The sequence below is a fragment of the Sander lucioperca genome, chromosome 1, assembly GCF_008315115.2.
Source record: "Sander lucioperca isolate FBNREF2018 chromosome 1, SLUC_FBN_1.2, whole genome shotgun sequence".
Classification (NCBI taxonomy): Eukaryota; Metazoa; Chordata; class Actinopteri; order Perciformes; family Percidae; genus Sander; species Sander lucioperca.
In genome coordinates this window covers 45,710,507-45,720,222 of record NC_050173.1, presented here as the reverse complement: position 1 = coordinate 45,720,222, position 9,716 = coordinate 45,710,507, and the positions used below count along the sequence as shown (strand labels likewise).

The window sequence follows — 9,716 nt, the reverse complement described above, 5'->3', positions numbered from 1 at the left end:
ACATAACATAAATGTACAGTTGCACATTTGGCTGCGAAGGCGTTGGACTGGGGAGAGGGTAGGTTGGGGGAGTTTGGCCTGCTGAGAAACGCACAGCCCGGCAGTCCCACTAGTGACCCAGTCCGCAGAATGTTATAGCGAAAACACAGCACGTTGCCATGGTGACACCCTTGAACAGTCCAGAACCGATACGACAATCAGCAGGCAGTGGGGAAGACGGGGGAGGAACCAAGAGAGTCTCGCTTGCAGAGCCCCAACAGGGTGACTGTTTGTTCCAAGATACGGCCTTGGCAAGGCCGTTCAGGATAAGGGAGCCGAAAGATTAAATTTGTTTTGTCTACATGAATGGCTGCTCTAATTTAAACATTCATTCTATTGTCCAACTACACACTGTTCAACTGGTCAATTTTTCTTTCCAAATCCATGACCTTCCTCATGATGGTATCCAAGCCGCGGGTCATTACCATGTTGTTTTCCATCACGCGATTAATAGTTCCAGTTTGCAAACTCATCGCTTTTTCGACAGCTTCAGTCAGGCCAGGCAGCTTCCTTGGGCTTTGGACAGCTACCAAAGTCTTTCCAATTCTTCGATAAACCAGAGCGAAGCATCCTCCAATCAGCAACATTCCAGTTATCAGGGTTCCAGTTCCAGAAAGTGAGAACATGTCAGAGAAATAATGATATGAAATATAATTATAAGGTATAATTATTTTCTTAAATGTCATTTAATGGCTGCTCTGTTGTCTGATATCAACCCCAAACTAAACCAACTGAAAGTCGGCTTTCTGCACCCAACAACATTACACATGCACGCTGATTCATTGATTAATATGGAGCTAATCTTGCGCTGCATTCTATCACTGATTACATTTTCTGAAGTGAGGCTGAGCTGTTCGTCAGAGGCAGCATGTTTCTTTTACACTCTATAAAACATCAGTTATTACACTTTGTGTTGTTATACTGCAGATCATTAAAATGAATGGGGAGAATGGCACACATTGTTAGTGTATACTATGTAATGTCTGTATCGACTTGCACCGGTCGCACAGCCAAGATGGTCCGTGCATTGTCGTAGACACATGCAGCCTCTTTTCTGGAAATCCTTGCGTGTCCGTGCAACCGACACAAGTCCACAGCGGCCCGCTGCGTGTATGTATGAGCCCGTCTCCACCGCATCCATCTGTGAGGTTGTCAGCTTTGTGTCTGCCTGGCTCAGAGTGCCGTCTAGCAAAAAGTCACAAAGCTTAAAACGCTCTCTTTAGCAGCTCAAAGTTAGCTTTGGCTGCTTCTGTTCTCTTCTGTCTCAACGTTGCGCCAAATTGAAAAAGGAACTACGTTTGTTACCATATTTTCAGTAGTAGCGCGTTCCCAGGTAACAATTTTTGGTTCCCAGAACATTCTGGGAATGTTCGTTTTTGGTTGCGGAAACATTCCCTGAAGGTTAGTTTTTGGTTAGTTTTTGGGTCCCATGGAAAGTTTTCCTGGCGTTTAGGGAACGTTAGTTTTTGGTTACATCGACCCTTCCCAGAACGTTCCCGGAACGTTCCTAACGTTGCAACCTTTAGAGAACGTTCCCCTACCATTGTAACCTTTAGGGAACGTTCCCCTACCGTTGTAACCTTTAGAGAACGTTCCCCTAACGTTGCAACCTTTAGAGAACGTTCCCCTAACGTTCCCCTAACCCTTAAGTAAGTTTATGGAACGTTCCCCTAACGTTATTTTTTACATTCCCCTAACCTTTAAAAAACTTTAACAACCATGGTACCAAAAAATAAAACAAATATATATTTATATAAGAATCAGAATCAGTTTTATTGGCCACATTTTACACTACTTTTTACCCAAGAAAGAAGTTACGTTACTGTAATGCGTTACTTTGTAACTTACATTACATGCGTTACACCCAACACTGCTAGTCATTTTAGTGTCTGAACTTAACTGCCATTGCCGCAGGACCGTCACCTTTTGTCGGCTGAACTTAACTGTAAAGGCTGCTGAAACAACCGTCACCTCACGGTGCTCTGTACCCGGCTCACAGTCACCTTTTCTCGGCTAAATTTAACTGTAAAGACCGCTAAACTTGAATGTCATGCGACCGGTCGTCATGTCACCGGCCGCCGGTCGCTGTAATTTTGGAGGATATTAAACAAAATGTTGTGCATACGTTTTCGTACGGTATCATACGAACGCGTTCATGAGAATGCGTTGTTCCAGTAAATAGCCACAGCCTCCACAGTCATGCAGCCGTAACCCCCTGCGTCAGGCAGAAATCCAGCTCTACAAGTCAGTCCTGTGAGGACTTTGGACACGTTGCATGCAACGTGTTTGTTAGGCCTGAAGGAAACCGACTGAATGGTTCAGAAAACTTTGTATGTGAGACTGAAAAATACAGTGAAGGTGTCTCTATTTTAAATAGCCTACTTTAAATCGGCTGAATTTAACAGCAACGTTTTGTAAAAAAAGGGAGGCTGCTTCCTTCAGGGGAGACCATCAGAGAGACTTAAATCACAGAAATGTGGACTTTAAGCACTACACAAGTAATGAGTGTAATAAAATATTAACTTTTCAATATGCAGACAATGTGTGAGAACTCCCCTATGATGACTATAGAAAGCGAGAGCTGTAAATGAGTGACAAAGCAGGCAGCAGCAGCAGCTCTGCTTGAATGCACAGTGAGCTGATCTGAAGGCCATTAGCAGCTTCATCATCTCATTCACACTGATCTCACACAACGGCAACATTAAGCCTTTTAATCCAGCCAATAATCAGACCTGCCTACATATTTCATAAATTGAGAGGTTTCTCCGAAGTGGAATTGGGCTTGTGATGGCGCGTATAAGTAACCTCTCCCCGACCCCACAGGATGGCTTTTGTGGCGAGGCGAGAGCAGTGGCGTAAGCGCCATAACTAAGATTTGTGTCCTCAGAAGGCAAGAAAGGCTGCCGAGCCTGGGAGAATATTACTGATGCTGGGTGAAAACCTTGTATCTTCCAAAAACCTAGTCTCACATTGCCAGATCTTCCTCCACAGCGCTGCGGAGGAGGGTCTGGCTAGTCCACACAGCATTCTGGGATGGGAGAAAAACGTGCTCTGGTTTATTGGCATTTCCTTAAACCAATCACAATTGTCATGGGTGACGCTAAGCGCTGGACGTAGCAACGGTGCCTCTGCAAAATAGCCTCAGGAAGGAACTTGTTTTGGTGGAACGTGTACGTTCGAAAAGTTGTTTTAGTCGTGCAACAGAAAATTCAGATTGGACAGATAGTCTAACTAGCTGTCTGGATTTAACCTGCAGAGATCTGTTAACCATAGTCCTCCGAAGTTTAAAATGCCAACACAAAGAGTGCCAGCGGAATTTACCGGACCAATCTCGGAAATTAAACATTGTCGATATAGACTATGCAAAACCTTCTTTTAGTATTTTGAGTTGAAGTTTTTTGCTTTCTTTGTGTGATTATAAAATTTCAGTTCAATTTTATTCACAGTGTTGAATCATAACAGACATTATCTCAGGACACTTTACAGATAGATGAGTCTAGACCACTGTCTATACTTTACAGAGACCCAACAATTCCCCAAAGAGCAAGCATTTTGTGCGACAGTGGCGAGGAAAACTTTCTTTTAAGAGGCACCAACCTCGGACAGACCCTGACTCTTGGTGGGCGGCAATCTTACGAGACCGGTATCCTTTCTACTATTACTGTTATTGAAAGCAAGTCCCCCAGCAATAATCTTACTGGCATCCATTTCGGCGTCTCGCGCTCGCCATCCACTCAAAACGTAACGTTACTCTTTGGCCGGCTCGCAAGCCCAAACAAGTGTGTGCGGCGTCCCTGTTGTTTTGTTTCCGGTCTAGCTAGATCCGGTGTGGTGTTGTAGTTTTTCCAACGTTACTGGTTGTTGCAACAGCATGTGAAAAAAATTACAAAGTTTGCTAGGCTAAAAAGAACGTTAATCTCGCGATAAAGAAATTGACACCGTTAAAATGGGTTTGCGTTAACGCCGTTAATAACGACTTTAACTGACAGCACTAATATATATATATATAAATAAATTCAAATACAAGTCAGTTTACATCTGTTTTAGCTCTCTCATCATAAAATGTTAATGCACTTGTTGCTTTTGGTGTATTTCACTCTTGTTTGCTTAGATCCTGCTGATTCGGCCCTGTTGTTGGCGTGACATGGTGGTGAGCAGCAGACAGCACCTGTCCTGTCTGTTTGCTCTGTGTGTGTGTGTGTGTGTGTGTGTGTGTGTGTGTGTGTGCTTGTGTTTGCTCAGTGATAAATGAGGCTGGTAATGACACTTTAACAATGAGTGCATTAGTATTACACCAGGCTCCACATCAGCAGCCTCCGGCAGCGACAGTCAGGCAGCTGTTCTGGCTGCTGTGACAGCCGATGACACCTGAACGCACCACCACCAGCAGCATTATTGTTCTTTATAAAGCGCTGCAGCCCTGCCCCCTTCTCTCAGCTGCCATCTGTTCCTCCCGCTTCACTAACTTTCTCATAAACAGCAACATCTGAACACATTGGTATTACTGAACATTATATATGTTAAGATAATAAAAGAAGACCTCATTGTTTTGTTATAGCATTCAACAAATACAGCTCCCAGGAGGCTTTACAGCGTGGCTCAGGTATCTCGTGTGTCCACCTGAACCACATGTTTGTTTATAATTAGAGCAGCACCGGCACTCATTAGTTAGGATACTGCGAGGTTTCCTTCTGATGGAAGGACTCCCTGCTGACGTTTATGCTAGGGCGCAATTTCCACTGGGGACCTACTTTTCAAAATCCAGTTTGTGTCCCCCACCCACACTTTGAAATTTGTTTGATATTATTTTATTTATAAGATAAGATAAGATAGATTTTTATTATCCCGAAGGAAATTTGTCTTAGACAGACAAACAATATCTGCTGTTTAAATGATTCAACACAACAAGGAACATACACACAAACATACATAAAGTACAGAGACTGCAGAATGCTCATGTTGCATGCGTAGACTGCTACTAGCCAAAACAAAATTGCACACTGCCCGTTGTACGACACATATAAGTCTGGGTGATCGGCCTCTATTTTAAACAATAAAGAAAGTAAGACATCTTTTTCTTACACGTAGTTTACTACTATTCTTTCTGGAAGAATTTATCATTATAATCAACTTAATTATTTCCTGTATTTTGTATCACCATAGTCCCTATAAATGTATGTAGAAATGCAGGTTTTGGATGCAGAAGCCTACCAGCACCTCTAAATCGTGGCTGAAATGATTAAAAAACTAATTGAGTTTAGGCGACATTCTGCTTGACATAAATTTGGAATTAAGTTGAATTTTCAAGTTCATAAACTCACTTTGACGCTGACCTAAACGATTTTGATTGGTTTCAAAAAATGCCAATAAACCAGAGCATGTTTTTCTCTCATCCCAGAATGCTCTGTGGACTAGCCAGACCCTCCTCCGCAGCGCTGTGGAGGAAGGTCTGGCAATGCGAGACTAATACAAAGCTAATTAAGCCTATCAGCGCCACAAAACTCTTTTGTATGGCTATGTTTGTAAAATGGTGTCGGCTGGCGACATTCGTGCGGAGAATGGACAACAGCAATGTTCAGCTAAGGAGGCAAATAGGACTCAACAATTACAATTGTTAGCAACTGCGTGGAGGAGGAGGGGGGGAGGAGGGTGTGTTGCGCGATCACGAAGACTTGCGTTATGTGGATGCTCAGACAGTGTTGTTGTCATTCCTTAGAATTCCTCATGGGGGCGACAGAAACTACGCACTGTAGCTTTAAGTCAATCTACGAAGTCCAAATTTGAGAAAACACAGGGACAGATTTGTAAAGGTGAGCCTAAAATTCTGATTTCAGATGCAATACAATTTTAAAATCAGTTCTCACTGTTTGCATCTTCTTGTAAGAGAAGGCACTAACCCACAGATCTAACCCCTGTCCCCTTGAAAGGATAAGACTGGCTCCAGTTTGGACATGAGAGGAGCTGACAGTTGGATATTACTTTCTTCTTTTGTTATGGAAGAGTTGTCGGAAGTTACCAGTGCCTTTAGGCCTAATGCTTGGGAATATCTCTTAGCCGTTTGACGCAGCGCAGGCGCTCCCCGGTGGAAAATAGGAGTAAGGGACGCATCTAACGATTATTTTCTTTTTCGACTAATCTGTGGATTATTTTCTCGATTCATCGATTAGTTGTTTGGTCATAGTTTTATTGTCATTACTGTTACTTTAATTGCCACTGTTCACCATACCAACTGCTATAATTATTATGAATCATATTTCTGTATATCTGTACGTCTGTGTCCCAACCTGCAGCAGCAGAAGGCCCACCAAGAGCCAGGGTCTGTCCGAGGTTTCTGCCTGTTTAAACTAAAGGAAGTTCATCCTCACCACTGTCGCAGCAAATGCTTGCTCTTTGGCTCTTGGGCGGTCTAGAGCTACTCTATCTGTTTGTCCTGTGATAATATAAAATAAATACTGTTATGATTTGACACTATAAATAAAATGGAATTTAATTGGAATCAGAGAACGACTCAAACTCTCTCTCCTGTCTTGGAGGATACAGAGCGGTGTACAGAGTGGAGGCTGTGAGGTAATGAGGCGCAGGAGGGGGTGGTGAGAGAGGGAGAGAGAGAGAATATAGGACGGGCATCAGACGGAGGTTTGGCTGCAGACTGGTCGGGATCCCTTTCGCCGCCTCGGTCAATTCAGACGCATCAGGTTAGTAAAAACCAAACGCACACCGGGCGCCGAAATCTGACAGAAAACGTGTTGGGGAGGGGCGGCGGGGCTGCTCGGTTATTGTTCCGTGCTTTTTGTTTCTTTCTTTGCGGAGATGTTTTGCATTTATTTCAGCGGTGTGAAGATGGAGATGTGAGTGAGTGAGAGGGTGCGCACTGGTTTTAGGCGTGAACTGCTGGTGCGTGCGTCTGTCTGTCTGTGTGTGTGCGTCTGTCTGTCTGTGTGTGTGCGTGTGTGCGTGTGTGTGTGTGCAGATATAAACGCACATACATCCAGGCGGCAGACGGTGAGCAGGCAGCTTCACCTGGCTGAATGCTCCCATGCCATATGGGCATATATCTCTCTCGGATGATACCCGCTCTCCCTCGCCTCCTGCACGGTGTTTAAATCTGTCTTTCCACCCAGGTGACGGCGGATCTGATGCCTCTTTCACCGCCATATGTCTCGCCTGTAGGTGCGAATAATGAGACAGGGAGGATAAGGAGTAGGATGCGGCTGCAGTTGAGGGGCTTTTCACTGATTACCTTTGATGAGGATGAGGCAGTTCCCGCGCAGCAGCTGCAGCTTCTCGGCTGCTGATGCTGATGCTGATGGTGATGGTGGAGGGAGGCTGAATTATTTATAGCTGCCAGTGCATTGATTAGCTCCGTGTAATGCACTGGGAGCTGTGTTTATGGGAGTGGGGCGGTGTGTGTGTGTCTTTCTGTGCAGTGTTAGTGTTTGAGAGGTGGTGTGCGTGAGATACAAGCGTCTTCTTGTAGCCAAGAGTGACTGAACCATAGTGACCTATAGAATAGCTTTAATGCACATTTAAAGGAAAATCCCTCTAGAATGAGGTGATTTTTGAGTTTGGTGAACATTTCTTCTTCCGGTGGAGAACCGGAGCGGATGTGTTCAACGTGGCATTGGTGTCCACGTATTTCCAGCAGCTTCAGTTAAAGTTAAATCTCTCAGCTATTTAAAACGGCGTTGATACATGAGCCATCATTTTTGCACCGATGATCAATCACACAGGCGGTAAAGTCTGGCTACACCACAGATACATTCTGGGATAGGAGAAATAAACGCTCTGGGTTGTTGGCATTTCTTTAAACCAATCACAATCGTATTGGGCGGCGCTAAGCTCCGGACGCAGCGAAGGTGGCTCTGCCAAATAGTCTCAAGAAGCAGACTGATCTCATGAAGTGGCATATGTATGACACGCCATTTTGTATGCCATTTTTGGCGTGTTTTCAAGACGCGTACTTGGTTTTTAGCGTGTTTATCAACGCCGTTTGGCCTCCATTGACTTCCATTACAATGCGATTGCGTGTGAATTGACGCCGTAGCGAGTTGTATGAAAGGGGGCGAAAATCCGCACCCAGGAGAGCGGGGATCGCGTCCCGCGTGTGATGTTTCCTTTCCATGTTTTTGTTTTCCTAAACCCAACCCCGTTCTTCTTTTTTATCCAACAGTTTCTTCTTTTCAACCGTTTCTTCTTTTCCTAAACCCAACCCGCGTGTGACGTTTCCTAAACCCAGCCGTAGCCTCGCGATAACACGGCAGGGCATAGGCGCCGATACCGTGGGTGCTCGAGCACCCACGGAAAATACTGAGCACCCAGTGCCAGACTGCCAGTAGGCTGCATTCATTTAAAATTAAACATTGCAGTTGGTGCTAAGTGGAGCATCTGTCATAGTGTGCCTGTACTAGACAGGTGGAACTGATTCTTAATTTCCCACGAAGGTGATCGCGGTTACGTGTTCATCTCCAATCCTCTCTGTATTTGTGAGAAGTGGCGTTGTCCTGAGGTGAAAGATTTATTATCGAGCCAATAGGCGTGTGTGTTCGTGTCAGCCGCTGTCCATTTCCTAAGGTTCTGAAATGCAACATTGCAAAATCTTTTTGACTACTTTTTTTTTTTAAAGGGCGTGCGCCCGTGAGCACCCACTGAGGAAAACATAAATTGGCGCCTATGCGCCACGGGGCTACGCTGTGACGTTGCAGACTGCCGTCCACTGTATACAGCGTAGATATACCCGCGGATAGCTCAAAATGCGTACAGATAACACACCACTTGGCTTTGGGAAAGTGGCGTGTATGTTTACGCAAAGTCATGATGTCATGTTGTGGGAAGGAATGTGTTATGGTGGAACATTTGCACCCGCAAAATTAAAAAAATATTAAATGAAGTTAACTGTTGATACAATACAGTAATGTGAGCTATTTAAATTAGCTGGATACATGGTTATACCTCATTAATTCTTACCAGTGTATCTCTGTGTGGACTTCGTTCACAGCAATCCCACCAATCGGTCCCAAAACGTCCCACTTAGAGAGGAAACGCCGTAAACATATTCTTTGTTCATCTTTACAATCATTCCCCAAAACAACCAAGCAGGCCTGCCTTGTTGCATGACCCGAATGTTCTTCTAAAGTTGACATTTTCAGCGTGTAGCTTGGTAGCTCGAAGTTTCTTGTTGTGTCCAGCCGTAGCGAAGGGATTTTAAGAACGGCATCACATACAGAGAGAGTGGAAGGTGAGGGGCAAAGCGCACTGGCTGTCAGACCTTATCACAGAAATGTACTTCCGTTGATCCAGACTTATGAAAAGGTAACCTGGGTGCAGACCCCTGAATCATAGAAGTTAAACAAAATATCAAATCAGACTGAGTAGCAGGCTAAATGAAGACTAAATCCCCCTAATACTCAGAACAAGAGGACAACAAGGTCTACTCTGAAATTAGTTTTTACCCCTGCATGTACAAATGTGTATTTACTGTACCCTCTGTGTACCTGTGTGTGACCGAGGTCGTGTGTCCGTTTCCAGTGGTGGAAGAAGTATTCAGATCCTTTACTTAAGTAAAAGTACTAATACCACACTGTAAAAATACTCTGTTACAAGTAAAAGTCTTGCATTGAGAATGTTACTTAAGTAACAGTATGTAAGTATCATCAGGAAAATGTACTTGAAGTATTAAA

At 44.2% G+C, this 9,716-nt stretch overlaps 1 protein-coding gene across 4 annotated transcripts in view; it reads left to right on the top strand.

The window, feature by feature from the left end:
• The first annotated feature begins 6,613 nt into the window (after positions 1-6,613).
• The window catches only part of LOC116062409 (complexin-2), a 60,576-nt gene continuing 57,473 nt past the window's right edge, over positions 6,614-9,716 (top strand). The window contains exon 1 of one of the 4 annotated variants that reach the window (XM_031317088.2): positions 6,614-6,734. The gene's annotated coding sequence lies outside the window, so the exon portion shown is untranslated. Of the gene's footprint in view, positions 6,736-9,716 lie in introns of all 4 variants that reach the window. The other 3 variants (XM_036004872.1, XM_031317090.2, XM_031317091.2) reach the window with 3 other exon arrangements.